Source organism: Bemisia tabaci, chromosome 7 (assembly GCF_918797505.1).
Source record: "Bemisia tabaci chromosome 7, PGI_BMITA_v3".
Classification (NCBI taxonomy): domain Eukaryota; kingdom Metazoa; phylum Arthropoda; class Insecta; order Hemiptera; family Aleyrodidae; genus Bemisia; species Bemisia tabaci.
In genome coordinates this window covers 6,330,126-6,354,972 of record NC_092799.1, presented here as the reverse complement: position 1 = coordinate 6,354,972, position 24,847 = coordinate 6,330,126, and the positions used below count along the sequence as shown (strand labels likewise).

Below are 24,847 nucleotides of genomic sequence, written 5' to 3'. Positions count from 1 at the left end.
AGTAGTTTTCTCCCAACGAGTTAATCTGAAAAAGCTCAAAAAATCACCTTAAACTGGAATTACATCAGTTTAAAGGTTGTCGCTCACCAATAGTGTATTTTCCTCCGAAACTATGATGTAACTTAGTTCCCTTGAGTAATAAACTATTTAAAAGTTCTAATCTATCATGTGTGGGTACGAAATTGCCAGTTATAATGCATTTTTACTCTCTCTACTTGCCCAGAAATGAACTGAGAGAGAAGAGCCGACGATATGATGAATTACATTACACTGATACAATGTTGTTGCCGCTTTCAATGTAGCACTTGTATACGAATGATTTCTTCGCTGTGCACCTACCTTGTTTACGAAGCTGAACCGCAGCATGGTGTATTAATCCTCAAGAAGGTCGTTAAATTTTAACGGCAAAATTATCAAGTCGTCGCGCAAGAATCGAGCAGGTAATCTCCCCATCAGGAAGCCGTAAAAATACGGGCAGAACTTTGTTTATTGATTTAGCAAAATTTACAGAGTTACTTCTCGGCCATTTAGACGCGGTACTTAAATCGGAGGTGTTTTCTTAACGATTTGATGCCGCATACTTTCGGTGATTTGCTAATATTTCCGTAGACTCACGTTTTAACCTCTTTCAAACGAAAGGGCCGTCCATAAATTATACGTTCGACAGTTTTCCTGATTTGTGAACCCTCTCGCCGCGTTAGGCACCTGTGGACTCATCTTGAAAAATTACGCTAGGCCATGCTTGTAATTCCCGTAAAATTGAAGTGGAAAAATAAGATACTTTTAAAAAAAGGAGAAAATCTTGATCTTTCTTTGAAATTCGAAGGATGCGAGTGCGGCGATTCGAGTTCCCAGACGTGGAGCAAGCAAACACAAAAACCTCCTAAGGCTCATTCATATTCATAGGCATTTAGGTCTTTTAATCCTCCTGCGTGCTGTGCTAAGGAATAACGCATGAATATTCAAATTATGTCAATTTTTCTCGCATGAAAATATTTTTCATTTTAAGGAAAATTGCGCGTCTTTCTCTTCGAAATTTTCAGATACGCTCGTTTTAATGTGCAAATGAAAACAATCGAAAATTTGAAAACATTCGAAGAAAAATTCGAAATGAAAAAGAAAATTCGGAAGGAAATATGGACAATGCTCGCAAGTTTTCCCTAAAATTTGTATGTAATCAGAAGAGTTTTTGGAACGTTTGAATGTTTATAAGGCGATTTTCTGAAGCACGGCAGTGGGTTGATTATTGATATTGATAGACAAAGCAATCAGGGCCGAATTTACCGACTTGCCGCCCATGGGCCGCTAGTATTTTGCCGCCCCCTTCTCATTCGTTTTGAAACATCAATGAAAACCATCAAATGAAGCGGGGGAGGGGTGCATAAGACGCGTATACTGGTGTTGAACACATTTTTTGGGAAAGCCCTGTCAACACTGCCAGCAAAAGTTCACGGAACTTTGCGCGAAAGTTAAGTTTCGCAAACCTATCTCTGTGTGAACAAGGCCTTCCATTCATGAGAAATGAACGAAAAAATTATGAAAGAACAAACATAATGTGGATTCATGATTTTAACTTCCACCGCCGCGCCTCGCAGACCGCACTGCGTTTGACGCAATGCGTGAAGTATTCACGCAGTCTTGTAGGCGCTATGCGTCTCACGCTGATCGCACTGTGTTTGCCGCAATGCATGAGATATTCATGCATTCTTGTAGGCGCTCTCCGTTTTACGCTGTCCGCAATGACCGCACTGTGTTTGATGCAATGCGTGAAGTATTCGTGCAGTCTTGTAGGCGCTAATGTGTTACATGCCGATCGCCGCGCCGAGGGCTTCTCCTTTTCATCTCAAATCCTCGTCATCATTTCTCTCTAGGTAAGTTGCGCCGTTCCAGGCCAAATTGCGTGTTTGGTTTCTCTCTTAACTCGACTAATTAAAGGTGTTGTCTCTTGTATCACTGAAAGACAACAAAAGGAGAAATTACTATACTTTCAGAAAATTAGAGATTTTGTCGTCTTTTCGCGTTTGTAATTTTTTTTCTAAATCCGAATTTTTTTATACCTACATTTAAAAAATTGCAAAATTTGTTGCCCCCTCTAGATTTGCCGCCATGGGCCAGGCCCATGTGGCCACCCCCTTAATCCGGCCCTGAAAGCAATAGACAAAGAGGACGAAGAGAAAATGGAGGGATATCGGTGGAAGCGGGTGGTTGCAAGGGACAAAATAAGTATAACTATACATAGTGTAACTAACGGCAACTCACGAGAGGTCCTATAATTAGTTCATTTTTCCCCTCTTAGTCTATAATAGCCACCCGTTTTAACCTATGGGATCCATCCATTTACCCCATGTCTTTTTTGTGTATAGCTTCGTCAATCACTTTCAATCATTAGCCCGCAGTGTTGATATGACCCATTTCCTCAATGTAATTCCCGCTTGAACATAGTTTTGCAACACGGTCACATTTGCAAAAACTTCAAATAAAAACGGTTCATCCAAACGAGACTATTTAAATTTCAATTCACCGTTTATGTAATGTCTATTTTATAGGATCACCATCCCTCTCCGACAGAATTCAACCGAAATTCTTCCGCTATACGGATAGGCTCTCCGTAAGAAGGCCAAATGCACGTGCGACCGGTTCACTTAGCGCTATCTATTTCTGACCCATTAATATACTCGGAATGCCGCTCTTTTTAAACAGCAGACGGCTGAGCCTCGCCGAAAGAATATTCAAATCCGATAGAGGAAAGTCTACGCGAGATTGAGTCATTCACTCCCGGAGGTAGTGCGAAACACGCGCGAATCAGCGTTCATTGATCGAATGAAATTCGCCGTGCTAAGGAAAAACGCCGTATGGACCTTCAGGCGTTGCCAAATTTCCTCCATAAAATGCAAATTTCCTGGTAAATTTATTAATATTTTCCTCCCAATTTTTGGGATAATTCAGTCCACAATTTTACCTAAAGAATCTGAGAATTTGAAGGAAAAATATTCATAAATTTACCAGGAAATTCGCATTTTATGAGAAGAAATTTGGCAACGCCTGAAGGTTCATACGACGTTCTTCGTTAGCACGGCAGAATTATAAAGTGGTAATGATATTCAGTCTTTCAGACTCGGAGCCGAACAGGACTTCGTTTCAAAAATCACATAAGTCAATTTTCGGACTAGCCTCGATGTCCATAAAAACGCTCACACCCTAGGGATCATCCGACGTTCGAATTAAGCAGTTTTTACATCAACTCAGTAAAAAACCACATAAGTCAATTTTCGAACATGCCTCGATGTCCATAAAAACGCTCACACCCCAGGAACCATCCTACCTTCGAATTCAGCAGTTTTTACATTGACCGAGTCATCTAATTCAAAAGTTCATTTTTCCATGAACGCTAACGTCCATAAGAACGCTCTGATTCTAGGGATTATCGAATGATCGACTTGCGCGGTTTCAAGACCGAGCGAGTCATATCGGCTTCGAAATTGAATTGGGTGACGTTTGAAACCGATTTTTTTCGTATCTGATGAGTTCCGTAGCGTATGCATTCTTATGCAGCTCAAAGCTTTTGAGAATTTCGACTTGTTACGTTTTACACTGACTGATTGAATTGGACGCGTTTGAATGAAAAGGAACTATATCCATTATGACATGAACCCTGTGATGTATGCATTCTAATGGTTCTCAGGGTTCATGTCAAAATAGGTATAGTTGCTTTTTATTTAAATGCGTCCGATTGATGGTTGCATCGCGCCTCGGTTCCAGGTTCCGGGGCGCAGTAAAGATAGGAGTTTTACATGCTACCATTATCGGTCCATATACAGAGCACGCTTATTCTGCCGTGTTAAAGAAAAACGCCGCATGAACGATCAAAAGTTGCCAAATTTCCCTTGATATAATTTGTATTTTAGATGACATTCACGCACATTTTCCCTTGAAATTTTCAGATATTTTACATTGAATTGCGGACAAGATGGAGATGTTGCATGTGTGAGGAATTTGCAATTTGACTGTTGATTCATATGTAAAAGTTCGTGAGAAACACGATGGTGTTACTGGTTTTCCCTGAAATCAACTCCCAAGCTCAAAAAAAAGCTGTCAAAGTTGAGGCCAAAATGGAGGGGATATTCCACGCTATCCCGAGAGTCCACCTCTACTTGAAGACAAACTTTCCGTGCAAAGATATGGAGCAAATACATTAGCAGGGTTGCCTTGTTTTCAGTTTCGGAGTCCCCAAATAAATTGGCAGCCCCGTCAATAATGTATTTGCTCCCTATCTTTGCACGGAGAGTTTGTTTTGGTGTAGAGGTTGACTCTCAGGATAGCGTGGGATGGGATATCCCCTCCATTTTGGCCTCAACTTGAGAGCTTTTTTTGAGCTTGGGAGTTGACTTCAGAGAAAACCAGTGGCACCATCGTGTTTCTCGCGAACTTTTACATTAGAATCAATATCCAAATCGCAAATGCCTCACACATGCAACATCTCCATTGTCTAAAAATGTGGAGGAAAAATTGCAACAATTTTTTTAAGCAAATTCGTTTTTTATTGAAGGAAACTTGGCAGCGACTGATGGCTCATACGGCGTTTTTCCTTATAGCTCGGCAGTATGTGAGGATGGAGGATTGAGAGGTCGCCGGCGTCAAGTCTATCGGATTTTTCGCGCTTTTCGGGTGCCGCTTGAAATACCCGCGCCCGGCGCTCGCCTTTTAAGCTCGCCTCATCCGCTTTTGATTCCGCTTGTGGTTCTGTGAACTTCGCGCCAGACACTTATGTCATTTTTCAATGTCAGTCCGCGTTTCGACACCGGGCGGATCGTTTCGGGAGATTTTCTCCGGTCATGAAAGTTGTTTTTCCGTCGTAATTGGTTGTAATTTGTAATAATTTTTAGTTCAAGTGTGTGAGATATGGTTCTGCTCTTTTAATGTTGAAGTATACAAGAAATGTCGTTACAATCTAATATGAATTCGCGAAATGTTTAAAACTCATTTATTTCTTTACGGACATAAGTTCTGATAGAATCCTGTCTAGTCCACCCTCTTCAGCAAGCTGCAAGTTGCGACTTTATTGTAACCGTCTCTTGCGGTTGTATTTCATCGTCGTCGTGCGTGAATATGTGTTTTGTGAATTCCTGTGTTTCTTTCGTGTTCTTATATTAGTTTTTTTCTGTGTTTTTTAGGTAAGGATAACGCCATTTTAACAGCTTGTTGAGTGAGTACAATCCTAAATAATTTTAGTTCCTTTTATCAAGTGATGACAGCAGTGGAAGGAGGGGTTACTCAATAAGTTTTTGAAGCTTGAAAATTCTGTTAGACTTCAAAATTTAGTTTTAGTATATTTTCCGTACAGAATTCTTCCTGTGACAACAACGATGCTCTTGCAATGTTATGATGTATTTTTTTTAAAATTTTAAAGATTTTTCAGGCGTAAGGATGCTGAAACTCGTCTTCCATGGCTAACGTTAACTTTCTAATTTATCAGTAAACCCTTCATCTATTGGTGTCTTCACTAGCTTTTTACTTTTCCGAGAAGATGAACTTTTGGGAACGTTCAAGTATTATGTAACACGCTTGGGAGGAGGATGAATTTGAATTTATGTTATAACCTAGTACATTGTACCGGAAGGTCGCTAAAGTTTAGTAACAGTTCAAATTTAATGTATAGTTGCGTAACTATTACGAAGAAACGTAAATTTTTTCATCAAATTTTGTCAAAATAACAATACAATTTGGGAAGAGGATTCTGCAGAGCGTTACGTAATGCACAAGGATGAGTCAAAATTTGCGTTATAAATAAAGACGCTACGGGGTCCATCTCTGATTGGCTCCGCCATCTTAGGCTCCTTGCGACTCTTGACCCTAAAACACATAGGAAGTCAAAATATAAGCAGAATTCTTAAAATACTCGATTCTAAGGATTTATTTGCTTACAGCACTGTGCCATTTTATTTGGAGTTAGACTTGTTTACAATGCGATATCGCGCATTTCGAATATTTTAATTTTTTCGAAGAGACCCTGCCATAGTTAGGTTGGCACCAAGTGCAGTAAATGCCTTAAAATTATAACATTCAAGATGCCTCTTTCATCCATAGAAACTGCGAATTTCAAATCGAAAGTTTCAATATTCCCATCACTAAAAAAAAGTCTGGTCGTATGAACAGAGCGTTCGGTGTTCCATATCATCCCAACTATTCGGTTTGTAAAACTGAGCATTTGGTTCGTGTAACTGGACATTAGGTTCTCATGACCGAACTTTGTTCGTTAGTTCACTTTACCGTCGAATTTCGGTTCCACGAATCGAAGGTTCAGTTTGACGAACCGAAAATTTGGTTTGACAAACCGAGTTAGTTGGGATGACATGGAACGTCGAACTTTGGTTCATACGACTGAACTTTTTTTAGGTCGAGTTGTTATTTCACAGAGAAAAAGTTTTTGTGGCAACACAGTACGCTCCGCCCACCTTTGAACTGCACTCGGTGTCATTCAATTAGCCGAACGCGTCGCGCCCCTCGTAGGTGACAAATGGAAGAGGATCACGAACAAATATTACAAATAATCTCGCGTCGTTATCATTATCACCACGCGGAACCGGTGCCCCATCCCGATGCAGCTCATCGCCGACCTTTTTAGGCAATGTCACCATCGTCGTCGGCGGTGAAAGGACGGGATGTCAACTAGTGTCATCCCGGGCAACCGTACAGCAAAAACCACGCAACTCACGTGTAAAATCCACGAAACTCCGCGGTTTTAACTTGGCACCGGAGCGAAGTCGTGAGAATGTGGAGGATAGAAGGATCTTTCAATCGTGGTAAAGAAAAACGCCGTATGAGCCAGTGCACTGGGGAAAAAAAACACATTGGATCTAGAGTCCAGACTCTTGAAAACATTGACAAGTAAAAATACTCTTGATTAAATCAGATTCCAGCTTAAATCAAAAGGAAATCCGCTCAAATTAAGAGGCTTAGTTCTTGATTTAAGCAAAAATGCAATTGAATCAAGAGTTTTTTTCTTGTCGATGTCTTTAAGAGTCTGGACTCTAGATCCAATGTGTTTTTTTTTCCAGTGTGGCGTGGCATGAATTGCGATATATCGATTGTTATGTCGTTTTAACCTATGAAAAAGGATCGATTAACAGGACGCTAAAAAGAACGAATCTGGACGCTTTGAAAGTTCTTTAAAATTCTTTAATTTTATTTTTGAATAACTGTCATGACCCTATTTTTGTAACACGGAAAAAGAGGATGAAAGATTTAACCATGTTTGGTTAGGCATGGTTACGTTATGATTTTCATGAAACGTACTTTTCCCCAATCGTTCTATCCTCGATAAAAAAATAGCTTTCGGCGGTTTTGCATTAAAAGATGACGCGTGATAAACATTTTTGAACTTTTGCATATGCAAGTGTCGCAGTTACGCAAGTTGCATACAACTGAAAGCCGTCCACTTAAGCTGGCCGTTGTCTCTAAAAGGAAAGTTATTCCAGTTAAAATTAACCGAGCTTGGCCATAATGTACCTTCAAAAATCTACGCTCGACCTCTCGATTTGAAAGTTGAAAAGGTCACATCCAGGTAAATACGAGTGAAGTGTTTGGCTATGGTGCGTCGTTTTATCGGAACCGGTTTCTTACTGACATCGGCGTTATCTTCGGAGGAACTTAAGAGTAGAGTAAGCGAAATGTGACTCGATGCAGGGCATGTGAAATTGACAGCTATCAAAAAAATGAAAGTCTTAATAACTGAAATCACTTTCGTGCTTTTAAAAGGAATTCTTTGAAACGATGAATCTGCCTCAAACTTGAATGAACCGAGTTGCGAGCGGCTCTTTTGGCGCCGAAGAGAGGCATAAAGCTAGATTATAACCCGGCAATCTCCTGTTTTGAGCATGGAAAATAAGCACCTTAAATAGATTTTTCTCTGAAAACTGCGTTTCTTGAGTTGGAAACTTCAAACTGGCACAGTTTCGGTTTGGTTTGATGATTCTAGGCTGCTGTTGCTAACCAATCTGTTTGTTGAACACTTTTGTATGCTTTGGTATCAACTTTCAGTGTTTTTGAACTAAGGTCACTGTCTCGTAGTATATTTGAACGTATTTTTGCTAAAAAGAACCGTGCGAAAATTAATAAAAGCAAAAGAAATTATGATCCCTGCAAATCCTATTCATACAGTTTCTTTTGATTTCTTTCATTTTCAACGTCGCTAGTTTAGCGTGATTTTTGTGCTATTTTACCCATTGGAAGTCTACCCATCTTTAGTTGGTTGTATCTATTTATTGCAACGGATCCATTGAATTGAGTTTAACTAGATTTTGCCACAAGGAACCGCTATTTCTGGCTCATTCACGAAAGCACCCATTTCCCCAGAAAAACTAATGAGACATATCGGCGTTCCCTGGACGAAGGAACGTTACGCCATTCCAAGGTTGCAAAATTGACTTAAACAATTGAATTCTAGGTGGCGGCAGCCACCCTGGCCCAATCCTAAAAAACTCCCCCTAGAAATTTGACGACCAAAAAAAAAAAAAAAAAAAAAACCGACGGGCGGCTGCTGCCTAACTAGTTATACACGAAACAACTCGATCGGGCTTTTCTGCACGTATTTTTACGTAAATGCACCCGCGCAACTTTTGTTGAAAAGTCTAGTTTTGCATGAGATCAGAAGAAACATCAATACAATTTTCAGCTAGGAATCCCCAAAACTCTCCTGGTAAAACATGGAATTCACGAGGGGAAATCCGGCAACATTGAAATTTAGTTACGTTCTTTCGCGAGGGAACGACGAAAAGTTGTCTCTGAAATCATTGCAGAATGAAGTACAATTTTGCCGCGATTTGCAACAGGAACTACAATTTATGGCTTATTTTCAAAACGACATATATACCATTAGTTGCGAAGATAGGTGATTATAGGAATGGATCAGCAATTGCAGTTCCTTATCGCAAAATGTAGTTCAATCGAAGGTGCGAATCGGATCGACGTGGCAAGGGTGGTTCCCGCGTATCCCGCGGTGACGAAGGTGATTTTCATCGGACTCCTTTACGGTGTTGAGGATAAACCGCGTATCTGCGCGAAGATCCCACGGGAGTTAGGCGCTTTACGCCGAGCGGGAGTCCTCTCGTAAACAATTCAAATGCAAATGGGCTCGTGATCCCGCGTGAATTCGCGCCTGCGCAGTGCGCCCTGCTCCGGATAAATGCATGCGCGCACAAACAGATGCTCCCTGATCGCCATCCCGATTTATGCCGCCTCGCCCGACTCATCTCCTCCACCTTTACGTCTTCATTTAATAGAAAAACCCGTTGCCAAGTATCGCTTCCCACATTACTCTTATGTGCAGGGAATGGCCGTCTTTTTTCTTAAGCATAGGTTTTGAGAAGTAGCTTATTCTAAACCAAAGATAATGTGTAAGTTAAAGAATAACTGAAATGAGTGAGCAAAATTAAGTACACTGACTAAATATATTAATTTGAAAATGATTTAATTTGATTAACTTTAACTAAGATTGAGAAAAATTAGCTAGAAACTTATTCAAATTCTAAATGATCAGGATTTGCTAGTTGAATCGCCCTAATTTTAGAATCGTTTTACTCTGAGGCCAACTCTACCTTGAAATAGATCAAGTCCTAGTAGCTTTGATTGCCTTCCTCTATGGATGATACCACACCACGACGCCGGAGCTCGAATAGTTGTATCCCTTCTTTTTCTTTCAGCTCTCCCAAGTGAGGCAGAGCCCTTGTGATCCAGGCTTGAATTTAGAGTGCGGTTGCTTTTTATTTTCGGATGATACTTTACCTCGACTTCCAAGCTCAAATATTCCTTGCTGTATGCTCAATATGAGAAATAAATCCACTCTTAGATCGGGAATGGCTTGTAAGTGGATTTGCCTTCATTTTCGGATGATACCACACCACGACGCTGAAAGCTCGAAGATTATAGTCCGTCTCTTTCCTCCAGTAATGAGGCAAACCCCTAGGAATCCAGGCCTGAATTTGGACTGGTCGCCCGTGGTAGGAGATTTCCCTTCATTTCCGGACGGCACCTCACTAAAGCTCCCAAGTTCCCAAGCTCAAATATTCCTAGCCGTGATTTTCCAGAAAGATGAGAAAAAATCCACTCTCAGCTTTGGGCTTCGGCATGGCTTGAAGGAAAGTAGATTTGCCTTCATTTTCGGTTGATACCACACCGCGACTTTGGAGTTCGAATAGTTGTATCCCATGTTACTTCTTTGTTCTCCGAGTATCAAACCGTGTAGCGTGCACGAAGAGTGCAATTGGACTACATTTTGCAATTAGGAACTACAATTTCTTGTTCATCCTTAAAAATACTTATGTGCATAAAGGCTTTAATGGTACTTACGCTGTTCCTAAATTGAGCCAGAAATTTTAGTTCCTTCCAAATTGCAAAATGTGGTCCAATTGTAATGTCTCGGCTAACTATCATCAAGATATTAGGCGAATTTTTGCAACTGAACATCATATTCTTGCTCGAGTGAAATTCAACTTTCCTGACTTTTCAACCTTTCTTTCTCTCCTTCCGATCAAAGACTAGATATTGCAACGCGAGGAAACGTTTAATTGAGCCGTCGCCCGTCGGCCGGCGGCGGGTCGAACGCGTGGAAGCCGCGATCCCATTGATCATTGAGAAGTCGCCGGGCCGCGGAAAAGGGAGTCGCGGAAAAGGAAACCGCGGGAAAGGGAAACCGCATACGCTCCCGCTCACTTTGTTTCCCTTCGCGACCCTTTGCCGAACCTCTCGAATCGCGCCTTTTTCCAACATCACCAACGCGGAAACGAATTATCTCTCCCGACTAAGTCGTAAAAGCACCTATCAACTAATTCAAATCAACGGAAAATACGTTGGTTTTGAATCAAGCCGGGAAAGTTGAGCTTTCGTAGCGTAGTGGAGTCTATGCTTGCCCGATCTGGCGAGCGTGGGCCGTTTATTAGCCGCGTGACGGGCTGTGGCTGCGCCAGTTCTCGGAAAATAACTCCTTTCATCCCGACACCTCGTTTACGATTGTTCTATATTACGCACGTGGGTAGGGGTAGGGGTGGGGGGGGGGGTTCCAGAAGGGTTCTTGCCCCCGCCGAGAGCCCTCAACGGAGGGTTTCATCGTATCGTCTTTTGGTCTTTTATCGTAAGAAAATAAATGATCGCCTCGATCGACATGATTTTCCTTTATCTAAATGAGTTTGGATTCTTGGAAGTCAGACCGATGAGTCCTATTGGTGGTGTAATGCCATTTCCCTCGCTTTATTATACCGATGTGAAGATAATTATTTTTAAAAATATCGTTGTAAAAGTTTTGTCTACCCAGTGTACCCCTCTCACAAATTCTTGAATGAAATGTAATATATTGAACCAGCCATTTGGTCGGTTTCAAACTTTGCCTTAATTTATACTTGAGGAAACTATGGTTGTCGTACCGAGTGTACACAACAGTAAACCCAAGTTAATTAAAAATGTTTTTCTAACAAATACTACCCGACACAGGTAGACAAAGATAGCGGTATGACACTTAAAAATTTCACCCATGAATGCTAAGGAAAACTAAAGAATGTCAATGAACGCAGGGATGTGACGGGTGCATTTATTTTAAGAAAAATGAGGAAATGTCTGAGCTACTCATGAATTGCACCAAATAATTTAGGTAGTATTAAAATCGTGAAATTGGTCCATTCTCTTCTCTGACAATTAAGTCGGTAGCAGAGCCTATGTTTGTGCGTGCCGGTGTGCAATATATTTTATTATGTTTATTTTTTCGTCATTTTTGCTTTCTCCCGGTAGCTATTAGAACCAAGCTGAAAATGCCGCTTTAATGACCGCAAACTCAAAGTAGCCTAAGTGATGAGAGCGCTGAAAGTCGTTTATGAAAGCTACCGTCTGGTTCTATAAACTGGCCATCCAATACTGCCACTTGCAAAGACCAAATAAGCTGGGTGAAGAATTTTACGACTCTTATTAAAAGGAACATTGAAGCTTGTTACCGAGTGAAAATGATTTTAATGAACTAGAGTCCATCAGATCTGAAGCAAAAGGCCCAGCAGCATTGCGACGTTTCATTATCTCCTTCGGCCGATGATTTGTTTTTTTAACCGAATCATCGGCGTATTTCCGTCTGAACGCTTGTTAAAATTTTTCTCTTAGCAGTGAAATCGGATGATATAAACCGTTATATGATCGTTATTAATTTTTTCATATTCCTTCAGATTTTTTTTAGAGCGGTGAGTTTCAGAGACGAGTACCCTCTGTAGGCGCACCGCACCTGTTGATGCTGTGCTGGGAGGAGGGGATGTCCAAGAATTAATTTAATTTTATAAAATTGTTGCGTTTGAATTTGGATCGAATACTTCGTTTTTCTCCGTTTTCTGAAGAAACAGGTAACAAATGTATAACAGAACGCTGAAATTATAAAATATAGAGGGGAAAGTGTACCGAATAATGGCGATTCATCAAAATGCTATTTCGGGGGAAGTCTTGGTTCGTGCTTTTTGTTATTTTTATTTTATTTTTTATTTCCTTAATAGAGGTAAGAACAGGCATCATTTTGAAGATACTGAAATAAGAATAAATCAAAAATTTCTCAAAACTGTAGAAAAATATGGATGGAGGGGGGGAGGGGGTAATATTTTGCATTTAGACGAATGAAAATCACAATTACACAAAATAGGCCAATCGCAATTCGGTTGGCAGATTTCCTCCGCAAAGACGACAGCTGTCGTACCAATGTAAAACACCGTATGAACCATTGGAAGTAGCTTAATTTCCTCTGGTAAAAACGAAAAATCTTGGAGAACGTTCTAATTTTTTTTTTTTTCAAATGTTGTAAATATATTTTTTCAAAATTCAATGTAGGTCGCCCATTAGTTCCAAGGAAAAATATTCCTAACTTTCCTCGAGATTAAATTGTATGTGTAACAGAGGAAATTTTGAACCCCTCTAACACTCACACGGTGCTTTTCCTCAGAACATCAGGACACGGGCACGGGCACTGTCGGAGGCAAAATATGAGGCCGTGTTTTCATCGAACATTCAACACTCCGAAACGGTCATAAAATCAGCGACGAGCTTGAAGCAAGCTTGCCAGATTTCAGAGAAAATTATCGTAAATTCCATCGCTATTCATTGTAGAATTCCATAAATTCGCTTGAAATTGCAACTAAGACTAGAAGCTCGATTTTTTATTCCTCAGTCGCACGCGTTCTTTTGGACGCATAGAACACGACGTGCTGACGACGACGCCGTTGCTGATATTACCCGGGAATCAGTGGCGTGGCGTGAATTGCGATATATCGATTGTTATGCCATTTAAACCTATGGTAAAGGATCGATTATTAAGGTGTTCGCTGCGAACACCCTGTTTATCGATCCTTTTCCATAGGTTTAAATGACATAACAATCGATATATCGCAATTCACGCCACGCCACTGCCGGGAATGCGTCGATGCTGTGTTGGTATCGGTGGCATTTAGTGAAAATAGGCAACGCTGTTGGGAGTAACGAGTTGACTGTAATTTGCAGCGTGCAAGGGTAAATAGAGAGGTGTATGCGACACGTAATCAGCCGTAACGTTAGCACCAGCTATTTGACTTCGTTGCCGGGCAAGCGGTAAATTGTGACTTCGGTAGCTCCGTGTCTTAACTAGGTTGATTCAACTTTTTTTACCTTTTGTCAGATTGTATTCATCAGTAGAGCGTATTTTAAATTTCAAGGATCCAATGGTGTTCTCGTATGATTTTTTTTTTTTTTCTTTTTTAAATCCCTCCCTTTTTTGAAAAAAATCCTTAATTTTTTTTCAAAAAATCCTTATCCTTAACTTTTTTTTCTAAGAAAATTCTTATCCTTAACTTTTTTAAAAAAATCCTTAACAGTTTTTTTTTATTTATTTATTTTTACAAAATAATATATATTTTTTCCGAATTTTTTTCTTTCCTCTGTGAAAACCACGAACAAAATAATAAAAGTAAAGCTGAATTCTACTTGAGTATCTTGCTAACCCACTTTCACTTTTCTAATATTTGACGGATCGATCACCGTGGCCCATTAGCTCAGTTGGTTAGAGCGTCGTGCTAATAACGCGAAGGTCGCGGGTTCGATCCCCTCATGGGCCATCTAAGTTTTTATAGCACGCATGACCAACAGTTGCATCTACAAATATATAATCATCTAATATTCACTGCCATTTAATTTATTTTTTTCATTTTTTTTAAAAAATAAAAAAAACTTAGGAACTAAGTCTTCATTTGTCAATGTGACAGTCGATTTGGATACTTCTACGGTCGGAAATCGTGTCGCTTCTCGGCCAATCATAAGCCACGGCTTCGCTTGGGAACCCATACGGCATGCTCCATTTTTATTTTATGACAAATCGCGAACTAGACACAGTGACTTAAAATTTCCCTGTTTCCTGCTAGCTGTCTGAAATTTGCGCTGCTTTTCAGGGTTCGCGGCCTCTTGAAAAGTTTTATAATATACTTGAATTTTTGGGAAATTTTCAAAGTTACGCACTTGGAAGTCTAAATTTTATGTAATCAGGTTATGTTGTCTTCAACTGTTCGAAAGAAAAATTTAATTTAATTTCACTGTTGGAACTTCCAGAATGCTGAGAATCATCGTCTAGGCGTTACAAACCTGCCTCTTTAATATAATAAAAAACAGGCCTTCGTAGCATTAAAATTGTCCGGTTTGCGTCAATAATCATTTACTGCGAAGCAGTACTTAAATCCTCAATTACGCAATTATTGCTGCATGGTGAATGTGATCTGGCCTATCTCGAAAATTGAAGGCGAAATAGTCCTCGTATACTTTTTGAGTCCAAAAACGCCACCGTTTCTAACGCACTAGCTCGCCTTTCATCGTTGATTTTTTTAGACCGAGTTCATCAGAAAGGAACCACCTCAAATTAAATTGAATCTGAGAAAAAGATGTTTGAAGTTTATTTCCTGCATAAGGCTCAATATAGAATATAAACTTCAACCCCTCTTCTCACAAACTAATTTCTGTTTTTCGCCTTTTAATTTTTGGCAGACAAAATACACGGCTATTGGAACTCGAGAACATTCTTAACTCAATTTTTTCGAAAGTGTGTGCTTGTTCCTTTATGATAAACTCGGTCTATTTCTGCGACGATTTCGGTTGAGCAACGCCGCGGTAAGTCTCACTGCGCGCATGCGTGCTTTCATTGGACAAGACACCTGAGCCGAGAGCGCCCGTCTCATCCTGATACGGCTCTACTCATCGGGATAATGAGATCATTTAGATACCTTTATGAACCTCCACTGCTCCGCCTCGGCTGCCTTCTCTTTGCGGCCTAATCGCGGACTTCAATCTCGATTCGCGCAGTTCATCTGGATGCTGGGTGGATAGTCGGGCGACTCCTTTCTGGATCGGGGGGTTTCGTCGCAGTCGTAGATTTGTGGAAGGACAGCAACTGGAGGTGTCGGATACGAGTGTGACCGCGTTGAAAAGTAAAATAAATTAACCAAAATGGAACATGAAGACGGTGTGCAACGTTGCAATCGGAGGAGTAGCGGGGTTTTCGCGCGCATTACATCAATATTTGACTCCGATCGTGGAAGGCGCTCTTGATACAACTATTTCACCACGGGGGACGTCCACATTGCCGCTTGCTAGATTGAAGGCGTTCTGTACTGTGATGACGGCTCGGTAACACTGCGCCTGCAGACGCGGTGCTGACAGCGGAGCAAAACTAGAACATCGCTTCGACATTCTCCACCTGCTTTCTGTTTCTATCATAGTTTACCGAAACACATGAGTCATACTTGCAAAATTTTGGATCATCGCTAATGCTTTTTTTTTTTATTTCTTTTTAAATTTCAAAACATTAAATCTTATATAAGGAAACCGATGGTTACATCCCATAGTTCTCGTGAAATTGAGATTGGATTCTTGCAATTCGTCACTTTTAACAAGCAGAAATGAAGCGAGCAACTATTTGAACTCCGGAGTGGGTAATGTGGTATCATACAAAATTGAAGGAAAATCATACGTTTTCGCCCATCCCAAGTAACAGATGTTTACGAGTTTTATGCGCACATTGTGTAGTCTTAATTGAGTCAGAAATTCGCGTGTATGCCACGATATTTAAGCGAATAACGTGCAATTATAATAATCTTAGAAATTCGCTAGGAACACGACGTATTTGCAGTGATATCGTGGTGATTATCGTGTAATTTCTAATTTGTTTTACAAAATCCCTGGAAAAATCACGTTTTCTCCGCGATGTAGATGACAAACCCGCCATTGCTGAGAATTAAACGAAACCGCTGGTTAAATCCCGTAATTTTCGCGGCTGAAACTCACCAGCTAACTTCAATTAAACATTGAACTGACAAAAGTAACAAATCTTTATGAAAATTACCAACTTTTGAGTGGGTATTTTTGATTATTATAATTATAATATGAACTTACTGCAGAACAGACCAAAATAGCAACTTTAATCAGCATACTACTAATCTCTGCATTTTTATCAAACCAGTGCGTCTCGCCAATTTTGAAATAGCAAATAATAATTCAGAAACACAATTAGTAACTGATCTTTAATCACAGTGATTGCTGATTGTGGGGGTTTTCCTGTGCTTAGCTCGGGTTTCCTGCTAGTGCGTTCATATTAGAGAAGCGCTCAGCTGTTCTCTATGTAGGCGCGTTTTTAAGTTACCCAAAGAAGATGAGCACCATATAGCGATGAAAGAACTCGCTCACTAAAATTTCAACCATCGATTTTGAGATAATTACACTACCGCTTAAAGAATCTATCTAGAAAAACGATGTATCGTCCTCCATGCTTTGACATCAGAACCATTCAGTAAAGGTATCGCAGATTAATCTATTCTAAATATGTTGGGCCCCTCTACGCCATCTTTGTTGAGGTGGTGCGCCATTTTAACGCATTGCTACTAGTATACTAGAATTCTAGATGCAGGTTGAAATCAAAAATCGCTCCCTGACGGCTGAGCGCTTTTCAGCTCTGAGTCTGGTGGCGTATTAAGGAATTATCAATTTCAATATCGAATCCTAACTCATTTCCACACTTTCCATTCAATTTCCGATCGGAAGAACAGGTGAGATGGATTTAATGATCTGCACTGATAGTGAGTTTTCAAATGATTGAAGTCGATATACAAGTAAGATCTTAAAAATGAGTGTTTTCGACTTGCAACTCACTAAAATATAAATTTTTAATCTCCGATTAAACTTGTGATCTAAACGTAGAACAACTTCGAAACAAAACTGACTCAATCCTTGTGCGTGTCGCCTGCCGCGACAATAAGTCACGAAGATCGATCGAGCAATTGAACCGATGGCCACTGAAACCATCCAAGTCGATTATCCGATGAGTCCTGGAATGTGAGCATCCTTACGAAACTCAAAGCTCACCGGTGAATCGAGTTACGAGGTTTCAGCACGGAGCTCGGCACGGGCGAGGCGATCGGCTCTAAAAGGAAATTAAGAGTGTCTTAACTTGATTTCAGTTTTACGTGACTGCCGTTGACTCCACGTGATTTCAGCGGACGTGGATTGACGCTAATGTTCTGTCACCGAGCATGTTTCAGTATTGTAAGTACTTTATGTTAACTGCCGCTCGTGCGGCGGGCTCGGGACTGTGTCTCCGCCGGACAGGATATGACGTCTCTATGCGATCCGTTCCAATAAACATACGTGGAAATACGTGCGATTACGTAAGCTCCGCGCTTACTGTGCTTATTTGAGGTAAGGGCAGGCACAAAGGGTTTTAAGGTCGGTAAAAATTAGGTATAACCACAACTCAGAAGGGTGGATTTGTATCATTTTGGCTGAGTTCAACAAAGACGCACTGGGTAGAATTTTGGGGAAACATTTGTTTCGAATTCAAGAAGTCGTAAATCGACGGTGTAAGTTGGCAATCACATAACTCGGTTTGCAACGTCGCAGACTTCCTGTCATACTTCATTTTTTAAACGGAAAACTACTCAACGGCAATTCTTCAAAATTGCCGTGATTTTTCTTCCCTGTGCGAAGAAAATTCTGCATAAACTTCAAGAAATGATGTCAATTTGTTCTTCATTAAAAAAATAACATATAGGTGGAGATTTTCAGACACCGCAAACGAGTTATGTGATTGCCGACTTACACCGTCGAGATATTCTCCTTTTAAAACTTCAAATTTGAGAAATCATGTTTAATACGAAAATGGTCCTTAAATTTTGTCCGTAACATCGAGTCTCACGGAGGAATACAATTTCAAAATTCATTTTCCCGGTTCAACCTTGATGTGGCGTGGCGTACTTTGCGATACATCGATTGGTCTGCCATCTAAACCTATAGAAAAGGATCGATAAACAGGGTGTTCGACTGTTCGCAACCAACATCTTAATAGTCGATTCTTTACCACAGCTTCAAAAGTGGCGATATCGACATTCGATCACTCACGCCTCGCCATCCTTGCTGCGTTTTCATAAACTCAGTCTACACTGCCGTTCTGAGGAAAAACGTCACATAATCAGCCTTCAGGGGTAGTCAAAGATCCTCTGATAAAACATCCATTTTTGAGGAAAGTCATGAGTATTTTTCCTTGATATTGCTGCATGCTTTAGATCAAATTTCGAATGAGATTCTCAGAAACTTAGAAAATATCCAAAACGTTTCCTTAAAAATTCGTATTTTATCGAAGGAAATTTGGCAACCCCTAAAGGTTCTTACGGTGTTTTTCCGTCGAAAGTATATACTGTGCCCTCTTAATTTTCTCAAATGGACGTGTCTCTGCAAAACGGAAATATGTGCATTATGACGTGAGCCCTGCTATGCATATATTCCTATGGGTCTCAGGGCTCATGTCTTAATGCAATAAGTTCCGTTGGACAGAAGTACGTCCAAATAAATCATCAACACGATCGGTTCAAAAAACCCGACGAGCAAACCAAAACAAAACGAAAAGCCCGCATTCCAGCGCCGGCCGAACTCGTCACGAAACCAGGAATCATCCTGTCGATAAATCCGATTTCAAAGCGTAACTGGTCATTATTTTTGGGCGATTTGAGAGTTCTGGCCAATCCGACGACGATAAACACTGTGATCGGCGAGTGCTAATTACCGTAATGGGTAATCGAGTAAAAGCAGTACTCCAGCGCGAACGCTGCTATTAACTCGTTACCGTAACCTACCGACCGGCAGTAGCGTTACGGGCGACGCACGCCGCTCCGTACGCAGCGTAATGACCGCCTACGGAGTCCTGAGGATGCGCTTCGGCGTAAAATCGTAACCTCACTTTCTTGTAACCTCTGCAAATTGGTAATTCTTACGGACGAGAAGCTCATCTCTAAAAGCAGTTACATTCTTACGCTGCCGTGCTGAGGAAAAATGCCGTATGAACCTTCAGACGTTGCCAAATTTCCTTTGATAAAACATGAATTTCCTGGTAAACTCGTAAATATTTTCTTTCCAATTTCTCAGATACTTTTGCTTGCAATTTCACCTAAAGTTCCTGAAAATTTCAAGGAAAAAGATTCATAACTTTCCTCAAAAATGAACATTTTATCGAAGGAAATTTGGCAACGCTCGAATGTTCATACGGCGTTTTTCCTTTGCACGGCAGTACGGAGCAATTACACGAGTCATTGAGTTCCGATATAAGAGCGTACCTCTATCTTTCCGTAAGCCCTGGAAAGTATGGATTCTTACGGACGGTAAGGGTTGCAGTAGCGTTCTTACGGACGGTCTTACGGAGCGACGATATGAGCCATGCGAGAGAGTAAGCAAGCGGGTCTTAAGCTCTGATTGATGCTTAGGTCGACTTGCAGTGATTATGATGATATATTCATGCAGTTCGGGGAAGTTTCGGAGGTGAGATTATTTCGGATAGCCTTGAACTTTATTTCGGCTGTCCAGCTGCGCGCGATTCGAGGATCACCCCGGTAGGATTACTGACTCACCGACAGGACCATATACAGGTGGACTGGATCGAAGAGGTAGGGATCATGTCACGTTTTGGGAGAAAATGTGCCGGGAGAAGTTTTGAGATTAACTCGTCGCGCATTTTCTCCTGTCAAAAATGAAAAATGTGCGCGCTTTCGAAAAGAAAGGAGTTGATAAAAATCATATTTTGGTAGTGATTCATCGCTCCTCAATGTTCCAAGTGTTTTTCTTTTCCTTATCATCGGTGAATGTTCCCCGAAAAATTACCATTTTGAACCGTTAAATGATAAGAAAATTCACCGTCGGCAATCTTGAAAAATCAGACTTTTATGAGTGCGAAAAAGTTGACGATGAATTCAGAGTGTTCATGGAAAAGGAGACCGTAATACCAGGAAAATCACACCGAGATATTGGCACTGTTGCCTACAGGAAATTTTTACTAAAATTTCGAGGAAACAAGAAAAATTGAAAAAGCGAGCGAATCGAGTCATTTTCATGGCAATAATACAATTTTTACGATTTGCATACGTAGTTGATTGAAATATAAATTTTGCCGTTTTAGGAACCAATGCCTCTCTAAAAATCAAAATCCAATTTTTGTAAAATTGAATGAAAAACAGGTGATCTCGAGAATGCATGCACTGAGTTGAACGTGGAGCCTCATTTTTTACTTTCTCGTTTTTGCTTTTCTAACTTGAGTATTGCAGTCTCAATACTTTCATTTTTCACATGTTTATACTGCATTTAGATTTCGACGGTTTTGTGTGTGCGGTCTTTGGTTGCATGGTCAAGTCAAAGAGAAAATGATTCGCACACATCGCATGATTCGCATTTTTTTTTATGTTTCGATATCACATTCGATTCAGGGTGTCTAGCATCAGGATTTTCTCGATTCTATCAAGATTTGATGTCAATCAGGATTTAATCCCGATTTCATCAGGATTTGAGGAAAAATCAGTCGTCAAATCAGGATTTGAGAAAAGTTGGATTTTTTAATGCTTTCGCACACGCTTATGAAGAAATTTTAGTTTTTCTCCGCAAAACTCAGGATTTGATCAGGATTTTGAAAAATTATGAAATCAGGATTTAGCAGTCAAAAATCAGGAAAAATCAGGATTTCCCAAAATGAAAAAAAAAACTAGACATCCTGTTCTTGCCAAAAAAAAAAAAAATCTATTCACACAGAGAATCCATTGCAAATAGACGTCTCTTGCATAGATACGTCCTGGTGTGAGTGAAAAATCATCAGTTTTTGCTGGTTCTAACTGATCTATCCTCTGAAACGGGTCCACATACCTCCAGCTTTGACGATTCGTTGCGTATGATCTGCGTCATCGTTGGTTAGCAGAGTCGGAGAAGATGCAATCGATTTTTCGGTTCGATAACCTACGATCCGGTCTCCCGCTGTGCCCGGTCCATCCCTGTTCGATCGGATCGTTGCGCACGCGAAGAGAGCTAGTCACGGCCATGTTAATTTCAATCTTGATCCCTTACCAGATGACCCGGGAGGAAATACGTCAACGGGTTATTATGTCATTACGTCGCTCCTGTGACGTAAGTCGCTAACTCCATTTTGGAATGAACCCCAGAAAGTATGATGTTATACGGACGGTAGGGCTCATCTCGGAATGTAGTTATCTTAAGTTATAAGAGAGTGTCGATCATTGTCGGCTTCGATGAGTATCTTAGCCGAATGCTGCCATGCTATGGAGAAACAGTGCATGAAGATTTTAAGGTTGTCTAATTTTCTCTGACAAATTATTGGTTTTCGAGAAAAGTTGCGAAAATTTTTATGTGAAATTTTTAGATACATTTGAGGAATTTGTGGGTGAAATTCTGTGGAAAATGTAAAGAAAAATGTACATAAATTATTGAAGCAGATATGTCTTTATCAAAACATAGCTGGCAATGTCTGGATGTAGATACTGCGTTTTTCTTTAGTTCGGCCTTTACAGCTGTAGACCACACATTACGATGTATGCCGCCGCGCTAAGGAAGAACGCCGTATGAACATTCGAGAGCTGCCAAATTTCCCTCAATAAAATGTCAATTTCGGAGAAAGTTTTGAATGTTTTTCCCTGACATTTTTAAGAAAAATTAAATTTTTAAAAAATTTGAAGGAGAATATTCATCGCAGTTTATCAGGAAATTCGCGTTTTATCAAAGGAAATTTGGCAATACTTGAAGGTTCATACGACGTTTTTCCCTAGCACGGCTGTATGAAAGACTTGCTGATTTGACCTTTTTGACAGAGGTTAGTAAAGAGAAAGGTCACGTTGATAAGATTGAGCAATTGCTCTTTTGACATAAGCATCCGATTAATTTTATGGAAACAATAAAATGAGAAACCTGGTTATAAGTGAGTGCATATAAAATCGTTTAATATGCTGCATCCAGGTTTCACGCAGTCGTCCCATAGTTAGGACACCACACTGTGGAAAGTGAACATATGTATCAAGCAACATTAATTATCTTCGTCGCAATGATAACGTACAATCAATCAGACAGTTGATATTTTCAACCAGAAAAACTTCATCTTCATAAGAAAAGGAACATTAGGAGAAAATGTCTCTTTAAAATCGCGGTGCCAGTATTACTAACCTACAGTCTTTTCGCCTAAGGGGCTTTTCACTCAAGACATTTTAACCCATAGATATTCACCTGCAACCCTTTTAACCTACGTGCCTTATTAACCATGAGCGTTACATCAAGTTGCATGTTGCATAAGTTAGAATAAGCACAGCTCTGGCGGTCACGTCTGAATAACTGGAAACTGGAGTTAGAAGTCAAGTTCGCCTTCAACTTCCATGGATGCAATTTGTGCGGCTTAGGAGTTGAAATAGTTGTATCACGCATTTTAGTCAAGCGTGATGTCCGAAGGACGAGAGACTTTCGTTGTAATCTTCGTGTTCTTGATGACCATCGCAACGGAACGTCCAGTAACTTTTACTCAATTTTCCTCGTAGAAAATATTTTGATATAGTGACATCGAGGTAAGTTGCAAAAGATAGAATTGAGCATTGAGCAGTCTCGTCTGAATAATTTGAATTAAAAGTGAAAAATATTCACTGGAAAAATCTAAAAAGATTCGAAACGATGCGCATTGCGATCAAAGCCTATGAACGCTCAAAAGACGATTCGACACTAGTAAAAAGTACTTGGATCAGATTCAGACTCTATGAAACATCAAGAACAAGCACTCTTAATTCAATGGATTTTTCTTGAATCGAGAGCAAATATTTCCGATTTGAATCAAGAGTAGTTTTTCTTGTCAACGTTTTCAAGAGTCTGGACTCTAGATCCAAGCACTGTTTTTTTTCCAAGTGCTTGAAACTCTAACGAGTAGATTTCTCGAAACACTTATTTCAGTAGAAGACTTCGTACCAGCGCTATGAGCCGCACAGAAATCCGCGCCATTTATTTTCAGGAGTCAAATTTTCGGACAACATCGTTGAACAATTTCTCTGCAAAAAAATGAAATGGCGACGGAAATTTTGAAACATCGCATGATGGCACTTGTGATACTTTGGCCGAAATGTGACGATTTGGCAGCGTCCAATTATCCACAAACCGCTCTTCCTGAGCACGACAGTAGGTCTGTCAATCCAGGGTGCTGTCCATCGCATCCGTCAAGTATAACTCAAACCCTGACGCAGATGCACCGACCCGCATTAACGTAAAACCACGCAACTCCGATACAAATGTGGCGCAGATCCGCGTTTCTTTACGCGAGCCGGAGCAGCGCGGCGTTTTGCATAAGCGGCCGGGGTTTGGCACGATCTTGGATCAAAACCCGAGCGCGAATAAGTTACGATCGGCGACGACCCGACTTTCGTTTTCGCTTCTTCGCTCCCGACTCGCGGCCGCGGGCCCCGGGGGTCGTAATTCATTTATCCGTTTATTCCTTCATTATGCAATGAGTTCACTGGTGTAATTGCAGTTCTTACATTCGGACACGGGCCCCTTCTCCACCTGCCGTGACGTCAAGTCGTCATTTTTGCACGCTCTTCATAGTTGGATTGCATTGTGCAATAAGGAACCACTATCTCTGGCTCTCTCGTAAAAGCATATATCTGCACAGGGAAACCAATAGTACGTACTTTATTTCTAAAATGGGCCAGAAATAGTGGTTCCTTATTGCGAAACGTAATCCAGTTATCATTTAGACATAATTTTGTACTAAGGAACTACAATTTCTGACTCATCTGTGAAAGCTCCTATCTGCATAGAAAAATTAATAGCATAATTCATTTACGAGGAGTAGAGAGAAAGTCGGGAATCGTAGAAGCTCATGCTTGCTTCTGATTAGTGCCGGATGACATCGGTCGGCGCGGCGGGGTGTTTTGAATTTGCGGAAAAGATGCACTTTTTGAACTGCGTATTTCTCTCTGCGATCTTCTTGTGAGCATCATGTTCTACGCGTCATTTATCTTTAGAGAAATGTATTCGCAAGTCAAAATGTGTTAATGGTTTAGGGACCCATTTTTCGTTATTTGCTGAATTTTGACAAATTCTGGGTTTTTTTCAGTATTGAGTGACAACTTTCACTGAAAATTCCCCAAGAATATTAAATTTTTCAGCTGTTTATGTCAGAAAACGGCACAACCGAGCAACATGGCGTTGCTACCGGTGCTCGTACCCATAACCTATCGGTCGTATTGGGGCGGTTAATTGAATTATAGGCTGGAAGTGGTTGATAGCTCATAACCAGGCGCACACCATTCACCATTCGCTCGAGCTCGTAGCTCACCGATTGATGAGGTTTCGGAATTAGTCCCGCGAGTCAAGTGCGGCCCCGATCGCTGATTTATCACCTTTATTTGTATTCCTCCGTGCCAAGAAAAAAACCTCGTATCAACAAACAAATGTTGCCAAATTCATTTCGATAAATGCGAATTTGCTGTGCTACGAAAGAGTATTTTTTCGCGTAAATTTTGGGGGATTTGAT

General features: G+C 40.5%; 1 protein-coding gene and 1 non-coding gene across 3 annotated transcripts in view; both read left to right on the top strand.

Moving 5' to 3' along the window:
* The window catches only part of insc (spindle orientation adaptor protein inscuteable), a 199,442-nt gene that overhangs the window by 146,412 nt on the left and 28,183 nt on the right, over positions 1–24,847 (top strand). The window lies entirely within an intron of this gene.
* Positions 14,026–14,099, top strand: TRNAI-AAU (transfer RNA isoleucine (anticodon AAU)). Its single transcript has one exon. It is a non-coding gene; the product is annotated as a tRNA-Ile (tRNA).